This window comes from Dermacentor variabilis, chromosome 9 (genome assembly GCF_050947875.1).
Source record: "Dermacentor variabilis isolate Ectoservices chromosome 9, ASM5094787v1, whole genome shotgun sequence".
Taxonomy (NCBI): domain Eukaryota; kingdom Metazoa; phylum Arthropoda; class Arachnida; order Ixodida; family Ixodidae; genus Dermacentor; species Dermacentor variabilis.
This window is the reverse complement of record NC_134576.1, coordinates 109,046,186-109,062,970: the sequence shown is the minus strand read 5'-3', so window position 1 is coordinate 109,062,970 and position 16,785 is coordinate 109,046,186. Positions and strand designations below refer to the sequence as shown.

At 51.1% G+C, this 16,785-nt stretch overlaps 1 protein-coding gene across 4 annotated transcripts in view; it reads left to right on the top strand.

Moving 5' to 3' along the window:
* Positions 1-16,785, top strand: part of LOC142557263 (CDK5 and ABL1 enzyme substrate 2) — a 154,746-nt gene that overhangs the window by 61,790 nt on the left and 76,171 nt on the right. The gene's annotated exons all lie outside the window — the stretch shown is intronic.

Here is a 16,785-nt window from a genome sequence, read left to right as displayed (position 1 = left end):
CTGGGTCGGCATAAGTTCTTGTCGTGATAATAATGTCGATCCATGCGTGCATGGCATGAATTTCACATCACTGTTGTCATGAGTGTCATGACATTCGCGGGAATCATGTCGTGGTTCAACACGCGCAGACGTGCCATGATATGCATTCATGACGTTCATGTCAATCATTTTATGAGATGCGTGGCATGAAATGTCGTTAATGTCACATGTGCGTGTCATGACACGCATATCCAGAATATATATCTAGTTAAAGAAAAGCGTGTCATGTCATGCAATCCATTAATGTCATATCATTTATGACATTCGTGTCGTGACGTGATTGCCGTTCTTGTCAGGTCCATTTTCTGACAAGTTATGCATCGTATACTCAGGACATGAAGGAAATGACATGACATGACGAGCATCACAGGAATGACATGACGTGATTGTCATGGCGAAGTGCCCAGAATGAGGCAAAGATTAGATTGGATTGGAGCCAACTTTATTTGTGCCTGCAGTTTGGGCGCTAGCGCGCCCCGACGAGGGCCCTACGTCATCTACGAGGTCGCCATTAGTCGGCGCGGGTCTCCGCTCGCCGTTGCCGGCTCGCTGGGTCCCTGCCTTTCGAGCGCCCCAAGGACCTGCTGGACGGCCCAGAGCCGTTCGTCTTGGTCGTAGCTCTTCGCGGCTGCCTCGAGCCGCGGTGGGATCGTTCTTGATCTTGATTCTTCTGGATTCTTAACGCAGTCCCACAAGATGTGCGTGTAATCTGCCGTCTCCCTCCGGCAGACTCTGCACTTATCGGTCGGATATGTCTCGGGGTACGTGCGATGCATCAGTCCCGGGCTCGGTAGCGATCCGGTCTGGAGCTGTCTCAGTAGTACCGCATCCGCTCGACTCAGCCTCAGGTGCGGGGGTGGGAGAGTCCTGCTATATATAGCCAGGCGGTAGGCCTTCGTGATGTATTTGTAGTCCGTCATGCGGTCCTTGGTTCCGAACCACGTCGGACGGTCTGTCGCCGGGGCGCGGTTGGTTAGCGCTTGCGTCGCTGCGTGTGCCGTCTCGTTGTGGTTCTCACTGCGCTCGGACGCGTCGCCCGCGTGCGCCGGGAACCACTTGATTCTTACTTTTCTGTCTTGTAGTTTGGCCGCTCGCAGTACGCGCTCGGCCTCCCTGCAGATTGCTTTCACTGTCACCGAAAAGACTAACGTGTAGCTTTGGCTCGCTAACCCCCCCCTCCCCCCATCAATCATAAGGAAACTTACACGGCTTGGTTGAGGAGTCCAGAGCGATTTTTAGACATTCACCGCGACTTTCTCTTCTCTTTTTCTCCAGTTATCACACGCAACAATTTCTGCTTGGCGGTCTCTCACTGCCTTAAGCGAATGAAGCCGCCTAGAGGGCAGCACTGCGTAGACGCAAGCCTCACACATGTGCGATGTAGACAACAACGCAGGCGGAGGGATTCAAGGGAGAGGAGGGAGTATTGCCGGAACTGTATCGCCTGCCTGCCTGCTGCCTGCTCGTCTAGCTCTTTTCCTGTGCGCGCTCCTGTTGCTTTCCGCTGGTCTTTTTCCATTGCTCGAAAACAGCCGGCGAGGACTTTCGTGTGATGGTGAGTGAGCAGTACATAGAGAGAGAGAGAGAGAGAGAGAGAGAGAGAGAGAGGGGTATGTAGACGGATGACGCACAGAGGAGTGTACAGGGTCGTTTATAGTTCTATAAAACAGGTCGTTATTGCATTCCTGACGGTTGTCGAGGGTCTTTCGTAATGTTGGTGAATTTGGGCTCATCTTACGATTTTACGAACGTCGCGTCAAATTTTTTTTACGAAAAAGTCCTGTGGGTGAAAATTTCCGCTTTTCCGCTTCCGAAGGTATTGTTTTCGGAAATCTTCAGAAGGTCAAAGGGCGGCCGGGGTGATATATAGTTTCTTCGTGCCGGTTTTGGTCAGACGCGTTTCTGTCATCATCATCATCATCATCATCATCATCATCATCCTGGTTACGCCCACTGCAGGGCAAAGGCCTCTCCCATACTTCTCCAACTACCCCGGTCATGTACTAATTGTGGTCATGTTGTCCCTGCAAACTACTTAATCTCATCCGCCCACCTAACTTTCTGCCGCCCTCTGCTATGCTTCCCTTCCCTTGGAATTCATTCTGTAACTCTTAATGACCATCGGTTATCTTCCCTCCTCATTACATGTCCTGCCCATGGCCCATTTCTTTTTCTTGATTTCAACTAAGATATCATTGACTCGCGTTTGTTCCCTCACCCAATCTGCTCTTTTCTTATCCCTTAACGTTACACCTATCATTCTTCTTTCCATAGCTCGTTGCGTCGTCCTCAATTTAAGTAGAACCCTTTTCGTAAGCCTCCAAGTTTCTGCCCCGTACGTGAGTACACCCGCTAAAATTTGGAACATCAGAGTTACTGCAAAAGTCGCTGTTACATAAAAAAAAAAATGTACTCCTTGTCAGTTTCGTGCTGTTCAACATGTGTCGGGGGTGGCGTGGCGCACCTAATGGTAAATAAAAGTAATAAAATGCGCATGCAAACCACAAATATTCGGGGTCAATATAGCGCCAAAGTGCGAGAGAAATGCATTAGCATTAACGTCGCACCTCTTTTGTTGAGGTCCAGGATCCCATTATTTAAAGAGCGTTTCCCACTTGCAAAGCTTTCTTCAGGAGTTCACTTGACACTCCTCCTGCCTCTTCGAGGAACAAAGTGCCAGGAACATACTACCGTCAGTTGCACTGTGTACCGGGTGTTTCAACGAACACTTTCAAATTAAAAAAAAAAATGCGTGTGGCAGTTGATGCAATTCTGGTCCATGATATATATGGTCTACTAAGAGGCGGAAGTTACCTGCACAAGAAAGTTAACTACGTAATCGTCTAATTAACAAGACTTCGCTAATTGTGTCTTTAATGAATTACCTTCATGGCACATATTGCTAATTCTAGCCGGGGAGTTTGCAAGGCGAATCCGCTTTGAACGAATTCTCAGGATGACACCAGTCTCGAGGTGTTGATTCCCGAACTTTTTGGAGGAATACATTTGCGTTCCAGTTGCTTTTGTGCTTCAGTGCATAAATCGACGTTTCGTCAAGAAAGTAAGTGGAACGACAGTGCATCTTTACCGCAAGTTTGACGGCGCATATCTCGTAAACATCCACACAATCATGTTCAAATGGATATGCCTTGCAGGCTCCACCGCTAGAATGTGTAAATCACAATATGTGTCGTAAGCTAATTAGTTAAAACGTAATTGGTGAATTCTTTTTCATAAGTCGGTTGTGCATTTCATTTTTCTTTTTGCAATTAATGTCCGCCTCTTCGAGTAGACCAGCTTATATAGACTAGAATTGTGGAATCTGCCACAGACAATGTTACAAAAATTTTTTGAAAGTGTTCACTGAAACACCCTCTATATGTAAGTGCACACATACACGCTCTTCTAAGCTCTCCCTTTCCCTGTGTACCTCTACCACGTGACCGGCTTCCCGCGCTTCACACACATGCACTTTTCTTCCCGTACTGTCACACCCCTAATGTTGACGCATTAGAAGGTGCGCGCCCGTGGCAAATGGGAAAGAAATGAATCGTGCAGATGGACGGAGGACGTACACGGTATAGACGGGCGTTGATGGATGGCAGGCACCCACTGTAAGACCGAGATGAACAGAGAGACAGACAAACACAGAGGTGAACGGGTTGGAATAGGAGTACCAGGTCCACGCGGAGCTCCTGTGGTGGTGGTACAAACTTTATTTAGTGGAGGCCAAAAAGAAGGCGGAACTCCTGCGTTCCCTCTCTGGCCAGCGAGCCGGCCGGGTGCTAGCTGGGACGGACTTCGGGCTTTCCGGCGCTGCATTTCTTGACCCTTGTAATTGGCAATTGACGAAAACGTTAATTCCTTTCTTCTTCTTCTTCTTCTTCTTTATTTTTTTCTTTTCAGCGAAACTGTTAAGGGCCAGTTCCCCTCAAGATCGTGTCTGTGTGTAGACACAAAGCTCCCCACACATGGGCCGATCCCGAAGATAGCGCAATGCCGGGCAGAGCCGCGACGGAGGCGAAGCAGGCGTTAAGCATTCCCTATGCTTGCGCCGATCCCGGAGATAGAGTGCAAGGCCGGGCCGACCCGCGACGGAGGTGCAGTTCGCCACTAAGGGGCCCACATACACTGCTTCTCTGGTCATCCTTCTTTCACAAAGGGGAAGGGCAACGAGTTTTCTTTTTTCTAGGTTATTGTTTTTCTCGGCCCGCAGCCGTCTCTCCTCTTCCTTCCGCTCGCCCCCTCTCTCTCGTACACGCGGGGAAGGGGACGCGAGTCGTCGCGGCGCATAGCAAGCAACGCCAACGCGCACTATTGTATAGCTTCGCAGTGTTTCCGTTACGCGGCGGTCACGCTGACCAAAGGCCGTATACGCGCATACCTCACTGCCACCCCCCCACTGTACACGGCGGCGAAACAGTATACACCCGCGTGCGACCATGTGTGTGTACGCGACACGTATGTGTTTTTTGCTCGCGGAAATCGCGCGACGCTCGCGTGATGAGCAGCGAAATGCGTCCCCGGGAAGCACGACGGAAGTCGGGCATCGTGTGCGCGGGATGCGCCGAGGCTTCTGCTCAGCTGTAGCACAGCCATCGACGCCGCCGCTGCAGCTGCATGCAGCTGCGCGTCTCGATCGGAGCTCATGTTGTTGTTGTTGGTCGCGCATCCCGCGATGCGTGGGCGCCTGTGTTATAGTTACACTGTGGGGCTCGCGAACAAATGCGCCAGTCGGAAAGGTGAAACAGCGCCCCCTCCGCACAGTCCCCGCCCTCGCGGCGTTGTGTGTTGCGACCCGCGGCGGTATACGCATAGCTGCAGCGAATGAATGTGGCGGCTGCGCTGCTGAGCGCGTGGTCGCGGGTTGGATTCTCGCGCGGTCGCTGCGGGCGCCGCATTCGGGCGGTGGCTGCAGGGGTAAAAAAAAAAAAAATCTCGGTGCCCTTCCACACTGTAAAGAAGGATGACCAGCCAAGCTGTGTATGTGGGGCCCTTAGGGCCGATTTACGCTCGAGCCGCCCATCGCCGCAAGCAGCACCGCACGCGTGCGGTCGCGCGAAAAATTGCACGTATCCAGCACTTGTGCACAAATTACCATTTACACTGTGTGCACAGTGTATACACCTTACACATTGTAAATCGAAATTTGTGCACAAGTGTTTGATACGCGCAATCTTTCGCGCGACCGCACGCGTGCGGTGCGGCTTGCAACGACGGGCGGCTCGAACTGCACCTCCGCCGCTGGTCGGGCCGGTGCTGCACTATCTCCCGGATTGGCCAACGTGTGGGGAGCTTTTGGTTTACAATGACACGAAAATTTCCTTGGACGGTAGAGGTATACAGGTTCGTTGTAAAAAATAAAAAAATAACAAAAAATTCCCGTGTTCTTTTCGCACCGTAACCCGAGTGTTGATTTGGGGCGTTGAAAAAAAAAAAAACCCACGAATAAAATCGCGCTTCTTCGTCTCGCTGGACACCTAGCTGCGTGTGAAGTTGCGTTCACTATTAAGTTGTTTTTTTTTTTTTTGGAGTAGGAGCGTGTAGGAGCAACAATACGTGTGTGCAACAGCTAATGTTGTGCATAGTTCGTAAATTGATATCACTCCTTCTGCACTCGCACATCTCTCGCATAGTCGCGTATACGCCACACTGAGCTCAGACACGTGGTAGCGGATTCCTGATGCAGCCGAAGAGTCACACAGGCGCGGAGTCAGCGCTAGAATATACAAGCGCCTGTACATACAGTAAACGCCTTAAGCAAGCAAGCAACATGCACTCGCTGCCAGCTTCCGTGTACGTACGCCTTCGCTATTAGAGACATTTAGCTTGTCCGCTATTCCGGTAAACGGGAGCGGTTTGGGCGGATTGCCGGATTTGCGGGGGCGTAAACGTGAGCGACCAGAGCGGTGCAGCCGCCTGGTAGCGTAGAGTTCAACCAGACAAACACAGAGCTAAAACTGCAGTAAGCCACTATATACTGCTTCGATACTCGTGCAAATTTTTGGCAGCGGCGTAATTGTGAACACGATTATGCCACTGTCGAAAATTTATACCAGCAGCTAAGCAGGATGTAGTAATTAGCTTTGTGTTTGTGTGGTTGAGCTTTGCGCCACGAGCTGGCGCCACCAGTCTGGCCGCTCACCTTTACGCCCCCGCTAAACCGGCAAACCGCCGGCGCCTGCCGGAATACCGGACGCACTAAAAGTCTATTTAGTCGGTCCTCGCCGGACACGGTACATAGTGGTATATAGATAGATACTTTGTGGGCCGTTCGGGCTCTTCTCTTCATGCGCGAGCTGTTGCGCTGAGCCTTCCGCTATACTCTGCATGCGGGACCGGAATGCCGTCCCAGCAAACACAGGATGCTCGCTGCTATAGCTGATAAGGAGGGGGGGGGGGGGCGTGGTAGCGTAGCTGCCGCGTTTTCTTTTTTCTTTTTTGCCGAGCTACGCAGCTGTGCCGCCTCGCTCGCCTTCCGCGACCGGATGCCCGCGCGAACCTGCGTATCTGACGCAACCGCCGTGGCGCTATGTGGGTCTCCGGACGCGTGGCGTACGTGAGGCGGAGCGCGGGGAGTTTTAGCCGCGGTCCTCGTAACGTGTACGTGGAACGTATAGCTCCGCGAACTACACTTTAGGGGTCACTGTGCACGGTATGTGCGGGTGACAACACCGGCAATGACATCTCGCGACGTGCTGTCCGTCTTTAACGCGTCGCGTTCTTCTATGTGTGCGGCTGTGCCGTGATGCGCTATATATAATATCATTCGAATTCATCAATGCTGTCCTTTTTTTTTTCTTTGTCCGTGGCCCCTGTATACCGCACCTGCGACCTCCTCTTGCCGGAAGGCATTCATTTAGCGCCGAGACGTATGTCAGGAAAGCTGCCCACTGGTTCATCTAAGGAGAGCGCTGCCTCTCTCTCTCTCTCTCTCTCTCTCTCTCTCTCTCTCTCTCTCTCTCTCTCTCTCTCTTTCTCTCTCTCTCTCTCTGTTTTAGCCCTTCGAGGTTGCGGGTTCGATCCTGGCTGTGGCGGCCGTATGTCGACGGGGTTGAAATGCGAGAAACGCACGCGTGTAGTCGGTGACTTGCATTCAGGTGCAACCCCATGGCGGTCGAAATCGATTCGGTTTTCTCCGGCTATACGGCGTGCCTCGTAATCAGATCGGAATTTTGGCACATGCGTGCATCCCGGATTTTTCTTTTTTCAATTTTCCCGCTGTTCCGCGGCTTCTGCGCAGCGTTATGCGCCGCTCCGGGATCACTCCCCCCCCCCCTTCCTTGGAATTCCGAGAGGCAGGGTTGCCATGCCGCTTCGCCGGCACAGCTGTTGCAACTTATGCGCAAGGACGGACGGACAGGACATGCAGTCCCTACTTCTATGGCTCACAACTGCACGCCGTCACATAAAAGGTACACTAAACAGAAAACGAATTTGAGGTGTATTACTAAATTTTCCTTCTGCAATATATATATATATATATATATATATATATATGTGTGTGTGTGTGTGTGTGTGTGTGTGTGTGTGTTTTACGTGACTGGCTCAGAACCGAGGTAATGTTCTTTGCCGTCGTTTGGAGATACTCAGATTGTTTACTGTATAGCGCCTGATTACGTAATTATTGTTAATTAAACTTCTCAAATAGAGTTAGATGAAGAGTGTCAATGAGAAAAATGTACGGCAACATGAAAAGCTCCCGATACAGCTTTTTGTTGCTCAATACGTGCTACATAAGTGTTTTTTTTTTCGAGCACGAAAGAAACCCGCGAATACACGCAAAAATGCCTCACGACTAAGCAGCAAGCGAATCAACCTTCGCGCTGCCTCTCGCTTAAGTGCGAACTAAGCGGCAAGTGCAGCGCACACGACGCTATCAGCAGTCTCTCCCCATCGCAGATCGCTTTCAAGATAGGGAGCATGCGGCCGCGTCATACGCAACCGCCGCCGAAGTGTAGCCCCCCCCCCATGCCTTGCGCGCGACGGATGACGGCGCGCTTCTGCCCCACTTTCCTCCCTTGCGCGCATGAGACAGAGCCACCATCGTCGGCTCACCGTCGCAAGCTTTCACTCGCACATACAGCACATGTTATCTCCGTTGGAGTTTATGCGGAACGTCACGGCGACGCCGACGGCAGAAATGCGTCTAGAGTGTCCATATAAAGAAAAGTGGCCAGGATTCGATCATCTGCCCCACCGCTACTGCTACCGCTCCGTAGCCGAGCGCGCTAACCACTGCACCACCGTTGCAGCAGGCCACAGTGATCAATAGTATTCGAGCCTGTGCACGTGGTCGGGCTCTGTCTGAGGGGTGATTCACCAGGTGACAGAGCGAGCGACCACGGCGAGCTGCAGCCGCTTGCTCCGCCTTTCGCGTTGTCGGGGGCCAGCCCGCAGACGCCGTCGCCGGAGCCCATGGCCGACGAATAACGTGTAACGCGCTTCAGGTACCTGTCAGACGACGACATCTCCCCATCCCCCTCCCCGAGTTTGAGGTGGGGTTTGCCTACGAACCCGATGAAGAAATGTAGTGTCAGCACCATTGTGCCGCTCGGAAAAGTACTGTCATCGATCGGCAAAGTGGTGCTGTCGTGCTGAAAAAAGTGGCGTCATCGAGAAATTGACACCTAACGCAACGTGCGTGAAACAGTACTTTAATGAGAACTCCGCAAATAAAACTCGGCCGAGAGATCGCAATGTGGCCGATTTGTCGTCGTCTTGCGTTGTTGCGACCTCGTAAGCAGCACGCACTAAACTCGGCGACCTAACTCGGCGACAATATGCTCTCACACTTGCTCGTCGTGAGGATTGCTTAGGTGCCCGGAGGCGCCGTTAGGGGCTCGAGGCGGCCCCAGGCTCTGGCGGCGCAGTCTTCTTCATTCCTGCGCCAAACTCAGCGTCCCCCGCCGTCGCTCTGCCTGACGGTTTCCTCAAATAACCGGTGGTTGCCAGCGCCCCTGTATCACTGAGTCTCGGCCGGGGCGACTCGGACCCGCAGGCGCGGCAACCGCGAGCTTTGGCGCACGTTTCGAAAGAAACGCCCGCTCCGGAGAATTAGCCCGGCCGTAGACGCTCCTTGGCCGGAATATTAGTGACGTCTTGCTGACGCAAGTGAATCTCATCACTCGCTTCCTTCCTATATACTACGCGCCGAAAAATAGTGCCACTGCTCCGTCGCTGCCAGGATGGATTACACTTGTGTGCGGTCCGTCGGGCGAAGTACGTATTTAAAGGCGCTTGTTGCTCGGGTGCAAAAGTATTGCGGTCTTCCTTTCCTGGAAGGTGAAGATGCGAGGTAGTTGTAGCGAAAAACGGTAGTTCTATGATTTGGCGCAATAATAAGGTGTCGGCGCTCGAGGGATTGGATTCTCTCCCTTCCCCACTTTGTTGCACGGATGATATCCGGCTAAACGTCCGTACACGAGGTGTGTGCGGCCACAAGGTGACGCGATCTTCCTAAGTTCGCACAGATCATTTCGTTTGTTCCGCGTCGAGAAATAGTCCCTCGTTCTGGCTCGAGCAGGGCTCAGTGTACGTGCATGGCTGCTGGGAAACACGTCATTTGAGCGCTAGCTAGTTTTTACTTCTCTTTTTTAATTGTTTCTGAGCGCAAATAGACGCGGACGACGTTAAAAGCAGCCGTGACGTGTGGCGGATTGATACGATGACTCGGCGTATGACGACGCGCGTTTTCCCACGTTTAGTTTGCTCAAAGTCAACCATTGCTGCTTCGTCACGTATTTCATAGCGCACGCGGAGTTAGGACGGCGGAGTGATACAGCGGCCCAAAGTCCGGCCCTCGCGTTGTTGGACGCGCCGGGAACGCGGCTTTATCAACACTGCACGCAACTATTAAGGCGAGGCCCTGGCCGGCCGCGTCTTCCGCTCGAGCCTTCGTCTGGGAGAGGGTGTTCGGAGCGGATCGCGCGCGTAGTGATGGATGAAGCATCGCGGGCTCGCAACGCGCGCGGTTGTGTTACTAGCGCCAGCTGCTGTTGCTTCAGCCGTTGCTTCTATACTGGCGCTCAAACGTATAGCGTTCTTTCTCTTTTTTCTTCCGTTTTCCCCGTATTTTTCTTCCTATTCTTTCTTTTCCCTGGTCTCCCTCATTCATCCGTCTGGACGGGGCTGCTAGGACGAGCTTGGAAGCTTTGTTTTTGTTTAGATTCCTTCTCTTTCGTTGTTTTCTTTCTGCTTTACCCTGACGCCGAGTTTTCTTTTCCAGTACCTTTCCACTGGCTCGCGAAACGGGGGAAAGGCTTGCCTGGCGGCTTCGCTTGCTTACTCATCGCCGCTCCCGGCTACTTTGTGCTATATATGTTCGCACCCTCTGCGCGCGCTTTCTCGCCGGCGCCGCGTAAAATTGAATTTAGGTGGTTTTGTAGATTTTGTAGAAGAGGCTTCAAAGCACGCGGTCGCGCGCGCTTCGAGACCTTTGCTGTATAGACCACCTGTATAATCTAGACAATTCTAAAGCTTCTGCTGTAGACGGATTGTGCAGACAATCGCATGTAACACCCTCAGATATAAGTCTGAAGACTCTCGCCATACGCAAACTATTAACCAGGACAGTAACTACAATGTAGACTGTAAACATCTGCTGTAGACACTCCTTGCAGATGGTCGTCGATACTCTATATCGGTAATTCTGGACAGTCTACACACTGTCATAGACAAACTACGGAGCCTGCTAGAATCTATACAATCTAGATTATCTATAGGGACCTTAGTGTGGACGTTCTATGCGATGCGTAGATAACCTAGACGCTCTACAGACTAAAAATTATTTTCTTGGGTACTACGGGCCAACCATGATTATGTGGCACGCCATGGAGGCGTGCCTGCGCTTCTTTGACGTGCACGCAATGCACCGTACACGGGCGTTTTTGCATTTCGCCTCTCCATCGAAACGCGGTTGCCGCGATCGAGATTCGATCCCGCGATCTCATGCCGATAGCAGCACGACTCAATAGTTGCTAAGCCACCACGGCGGCCCCGGGGCGCTCGACAGACTCTTGCCATACACAAACTACAAGCAGCCCCTGATATAGCGATCTAAGTTATGGATACACACCTGCTGTAGATCATCTGTGAAGCACTAAATACATCATGTCGATAAACTATAGACATGCCTATGCAGACTCCCACCAGATCGATAGAGAAACCACAGATCTTGCTAGAGACAGTAAGGCTCTCAGAACGTGGTGCCTACGTAGCCCCCCTCCCCCTCTTATGCTCTGCTCCTCATTTGACAGAGGACCTTTAGTGAAATTCCACAGTTGTCAAAGATTTTTCTAAAATATTGATGGCGTAAATTGAGAATTTGCTTCTTGCAGCTACTAAATGTCAACTTCTTTGTTCTAAATCCAACAAACCTCATCGAAATCGGTGCACTGATTGCTAACCCCCCCCCCCCCCGCCAAAAAACGAACGACCTCTCCGTTTATATGTATTTAGATAGGAGACCCCCCCCCCTCCCCCCTGAGCCTATTAAGCGTAACCGGAAAAGCGTCTAGCAGGAGGACGGGGAACGCCACATCGTCCCTACAAGAGAGTGAATGCCCGTAAGGCAGCGCGATTGTTTGTCAACACCGGTTGACACTTCCTTTTTGTATTTTTCTTCTCCCCTTCACCTTCCCCTCCCCCCCCCCCACTTTCTCCCGTCGCGCGTACCTATACGCGGACGTAACACGAAACCCCAAGCTCACGCGCATTCACATCTAACCACATGTACTACGCTCGCGCTTTGTGGCTACGTCATTGTTCTCGGCAACAGGCATCGAGGGGGGAGGGGGGGACAGGAGAGGGTGGCACGCGATATCGTGTCGCGCGAAGTCCCCCCCCCCCCCCCCTTTTCGCAACCGTGCGTTCACCTCGCGAATTGCACCGCAGCCGTCGCAGCTCTGTAGTCCAACACTACGCGTACACCGTCCTTGTTTTGCTGGGCACCTATTTTGTGCTTCGCTTTTGCTCGTGCTTTGCCACTATAGGCGTGATAGGAAAAAAAAAAAAAATCTCCGACCTCTCTTTCGTCTGCTGCCTTGGTCGCTTTTCTTCTGTTTCCTTTTTTTCTTTTTCGTTTTAGCTTTATAGCTCGGAGCTTTCCGTCGCACCATTCGAGTCGCATCTCATGTTCTCTGGTGGCCCACACGGGCTCTCAGCCGGGGACGTACGCCACTGGACTCGTGACGATGTCGTCCTGATTCGAGCCTTTACCTAGTGTGTGTGTGTGTGTGTGTCCTGTGAAAACATGGCGCTGTGTACGCATGGGAAAGAAAAGAAGAGACACGGCACATGAGTGTAGTACGCTCGCGATCACGCCATTGCAGCAGCAGACGACGACGTAGTCGACGCGCTCTGGCCTGGCCATGGGAACAGACGGACGGTTGGGTTCTCAAGGCGCGATGAGGCGTCGCGCAAGCGCAGATCGGTGGACCTTGGAAAAGAAAAATTTAGTGCGGGAGGAGAGTTGAGTGAAGTTCAGGTGACGGAAGGCGAGAGACTGCGGAGTGCGCCGAAGGAAGTCGATGGCGAGGAGGTATACGTATGGGTCGCGTTTCGAGCACTTAGCGCATGTTTGCGTGGCCGCCACTGGCAGCCTTCTTCCGAGACTTGCGAGGCTTTTTTGTTTTGCGCGTCAGAGATGCTGCAAGCGGGGCCGTGTTACTGCTTTCCAAATAACGATATGCTATGCGGGGTTTCGTGGCACGAGAGCTTATAATGTTGTCACAGAGCGGAAAGATCTAAGTCAGTTATATTTAGCCCTGCAATCCCTAAACGCAGTTCCACGTCAAGGAAAGTTAAAGCAAGTTGTTTACCTTTGTTTCTAATCACGAAGAGCGCACTTATCCAAGAAACGATGAAGTGTTGCTTGACCCAGAACCTATATTATAGCACTTAATCAGTAGCGTTACGCTGGGAAATATTATTCAATGATTTTGCGTAGTGTATACATGTAATAGATGCCTAGAAGAAGTAACTTACTGAAGCGTTAGCACTCACTCACTCATTGATTGATTGATTGATTGATTGATTGATTGATTGATTGATTGATTGATTGATTTCGAAGTCTCAAAGAAACGCTGGGGTCCCCATTGGGAGGGCACTTCGTTGACCTCGACAAGCTGAGATCCCTTATTAAGGTATACACCCAAATCCGAGCACACGCGAGCCTTTTCGCGTTCCACGCTCCTTCGAGGTGCGTCCTTTACCGTCAGGCATCGAATCCCCGACATTGTTTTCATAGCCAGAACGCCCTGGTCGCTGAGCATCGCGACGCCGTGGCTTGCAACGGTGCCGCATAGCTGCCGATAGTGTCGCTTCGCAAACACCAACGTTTGTAAAAAGGTGCGAGTTATAGCGGGGACAGTGCGGTACTTTTTTCCACGCGCGGGTGTAGCGTGTATACGCGTGCGCCTTTTTCTGGCTATCAGTGCTGACCGCAATTAGTGAGACTGTCGTTCCGCTTCTCGCAATGCCGAGCTTTCTTCTTTCTCGCGCTGCTTTCTCAGCTGAAGCGTCAGCGGTGACAGGCAGTAACACCTCTCGCGCTATCTGCTTTCTTCCTTCTTTCTTTCTTTCTTTTCTTTCATTTTTGCGGCCGGTGTGTTCGTCTTCTCCACTTTGACGACCGCGTCTCGGACGCGGCTCTTTTCTCGATAAGAGGGCCCGCGACGCTCCCATACGCGAGAAAAGGAAGAGGCTCGTTCGATAAGGGCAACCACTATCTCGAAGGGGCACTCCGTCTAAAGTTGCGTCGAGTCATAAAAGCTATGTGTCCGAGATATCGTGGCCGGTGCGCGTCAACCCCTCGACACTTCTACCCCCTTTAGTGCTCCTGACAGGGACACTACCCTGCATCTTTTAACGCGACAGCGTTAAACGAGCCCGTGTCGCGGGAAATCCGGCGTCGGACGTCGTCACGGCAAAAAGATTTTCGAACCGCACGTACCCAGGCCTTCCATGGGATGCAAGGAATTGGCTGAACTTATTGAATGTATCAAGCTAAAAAATACGTGGGAAAGTCGTGAACTGCGACTTAAACACCACTTACAGACGTGATAGCTCTCGGATTGTAATTTGAATGTACGAGAAAACATAATTCTGTTACGCGAAAACTCAAACAAACCCCTTTTCCAGCGTTTCTACAATGCATAGACCGGAGACGGCGTCCGCCATTTGCGCACACCGGCGCGTAAATATGAGTCCACAGAGCAGCTCGCCCACTTCCTTGAAAGACTTCCAGATGGCGCTCGCCTCCGCCGTATTGCGGCCCCTGCAATATGCCGCGTTTCGACCAGAAAGCCCGCCTTCGTGCATAGCGTTCGCCGCGAGCGCTTTGTGATAAACATCACGGCTACATACGCTGCAGTTGCGAGGAAGCGTGAGACGCAGTCAGGGATCTTTGAATGTTATCGCGTTCCACTCTTATTAAAGGCGAAGATTAAGCGACCTCCAAATTTTTGTGCCGCGTCTGTTGGTTTTGCGCCTACAGACCCGTTTGGGAGCAAATGCTCGTGCGACCCCTAGTGCATTACGGTGGTAGTTGCCTTGAGTGTTAGTAGGGGAATCAAGTTCTGAAATATTATGTGCAGAGCAATAGTGTGATGAGAAAATTGTAGACCATCCAATTTGAGGCTCGTCTAGAATTCGGAGTTTTTATCTTAAGCGTCGTTTACTTATTTATTTATTTATTTATTTATTTATTAAAGAAAGTAAGGCTGGCCTCATTGAGGAGTGCCCTAATTGGCCAGCCGCCTTCGCTAAATTCATACGCCAAGCATCACGATTGGCTGGCATTTGCCAGCCAATAACTTTCTCGAAAACTTCTTTTTTTGTGGGCCATGGACTCTGGGCGTTCATGTCCCTTGCATAGGCTGTATCCCGTGCGGCATTTTGTGCGACCTGTTGCATAACTCTCACGCCCTTGTTTTATCTGTGCCTGCGTGCGTGGGCATTGTGTAAATGTGTGTGCCTTCGATTTATATCACGCCTTCTTGTACTCGTCTGCGGCTGTTTGGCTATACTATACGTGCGCTGTATCACGTACGCTATGTACGATATCTCCGCGCTATCTGGATTGATAGCTCGGGCGGGGGTGGGGGGGCTTTCATTTTGATCCATAATTGCGCAATCTATACTTCTACATTTTTCTCGCCTGTAGCTCTTCGCAGATAACGTGGCGTCGAAAAGTATGCCGCAAGTAGCTCATATATATATATATATATATATATATATATATATATATATATATATATATATATATATATATATATATATATATATTCATTCGACGAGGTCCGCACTCGCAGCGCTGTTACGTGGGAGCTATGTAAGCAATTGACGTCGTTGCCGCTATACCGCATTTCTCGCCCCATAACTGGCGATCTTTTACACCTGCATCTCACGGAGACCCGAAAGCAGCTCGAGGCCGTAACACTGTTCAAGTCGATTCTTATTACTGGCGGGTAGGTCACCAACTTGAGGGTGGAAAAAAAAAACAATTCCTGTTTAAATACCCCGGATGGATCTCAGAAGCAGGACTTCCGTGTGTTTGGATAAAGTGCCATCTCCCCTACACTTCGTACGGTTAAAAGAGAAAAAAAACTCATTTTGTTCGCATGAACGCAGATATGAGAATGTAGAATCGTGGGGTGGGTTGGCATGTATGCGCTGTATACTTTTTTTTTTTTTCGTGTCATTTCGCAGTACATTCGGAACGCACTTCACGGATACAATCAAGTAGACGCGTCTAGCTCTGCCAGTTGTCTCGTGCCGTTTCGCGCAGGCGCTCTCTGCGCCTATGTGTAGTTGAGGCTGCTGAACGTGGCGATGGTCGCGGGTTCGTCTCCCGATCCCGCGCGGCCGGCCGCGTTCGGATGGGAGCGGAATTCGCAGGAATGCTCGTGTAACGTCGTGCTCTGGGTGAACGATAAAAGAAGCCCAGGTGGTCAAATGTAAATGTAATCTTTAACGCTGCGAGCCCGGTAATTAATGCCAAGTCACGAACGGCTTGCCCTTGCTCAGCGTGACACAGCATTCTCGACAGGAAGGTAACAAGTGCAGCGTATTCGAGAAAGGAAACGCAAACAAGACAGATGAGGGTTATTGCTGTGCGGCAAATATACACCAAAAAGGGTGCATAGTGTATAGTGTATAAACCTGTTTATAACTCGACCCTTACTCTTTTTGGGTGTATGGGTGTATTACTGATCGACTTACATCCCTATTCAATTATAAGGGTGCAAGTTTACAGTGATACGGCGTGCGTTATATGTTGTGTTATATGTTACTTTATACGTGCAGTATATGTGCTGTACGCAGCGTCCGGTATCGCAATTCAGATAGCGGGACCGAGGGAGATAGAGCGTGTCTCTTTTCTTTTTTTATCGCTTGTTACGCGCATTCGCGTATCTATATTGACCACCGTTATATATCCTTACGTATAAGATAACGCTTAGGAGTGATTCTTGTTTGGCTATAGTTCTTGATCGCGCACCTATTGGAAGGGGGGGCACAAGTTAACGCATACAGACAGGCGAAGGACACGCGTGATAAGATAGCGTGCCGCAGCTAGGGCACGCGTGTGCTATAAAACTGAGAAGTCCTCCAAGCCGCAGTATTCTTATGAGCACTGCGAGCTATGAAAAGGTATGACAAGTTTCGAACCTACAGCAAGAGACGATGGTGGCGAGCACGTGTTGGGCCGATACGCTCTGGCTTCAGCCGTGTTGCGTAATGCTC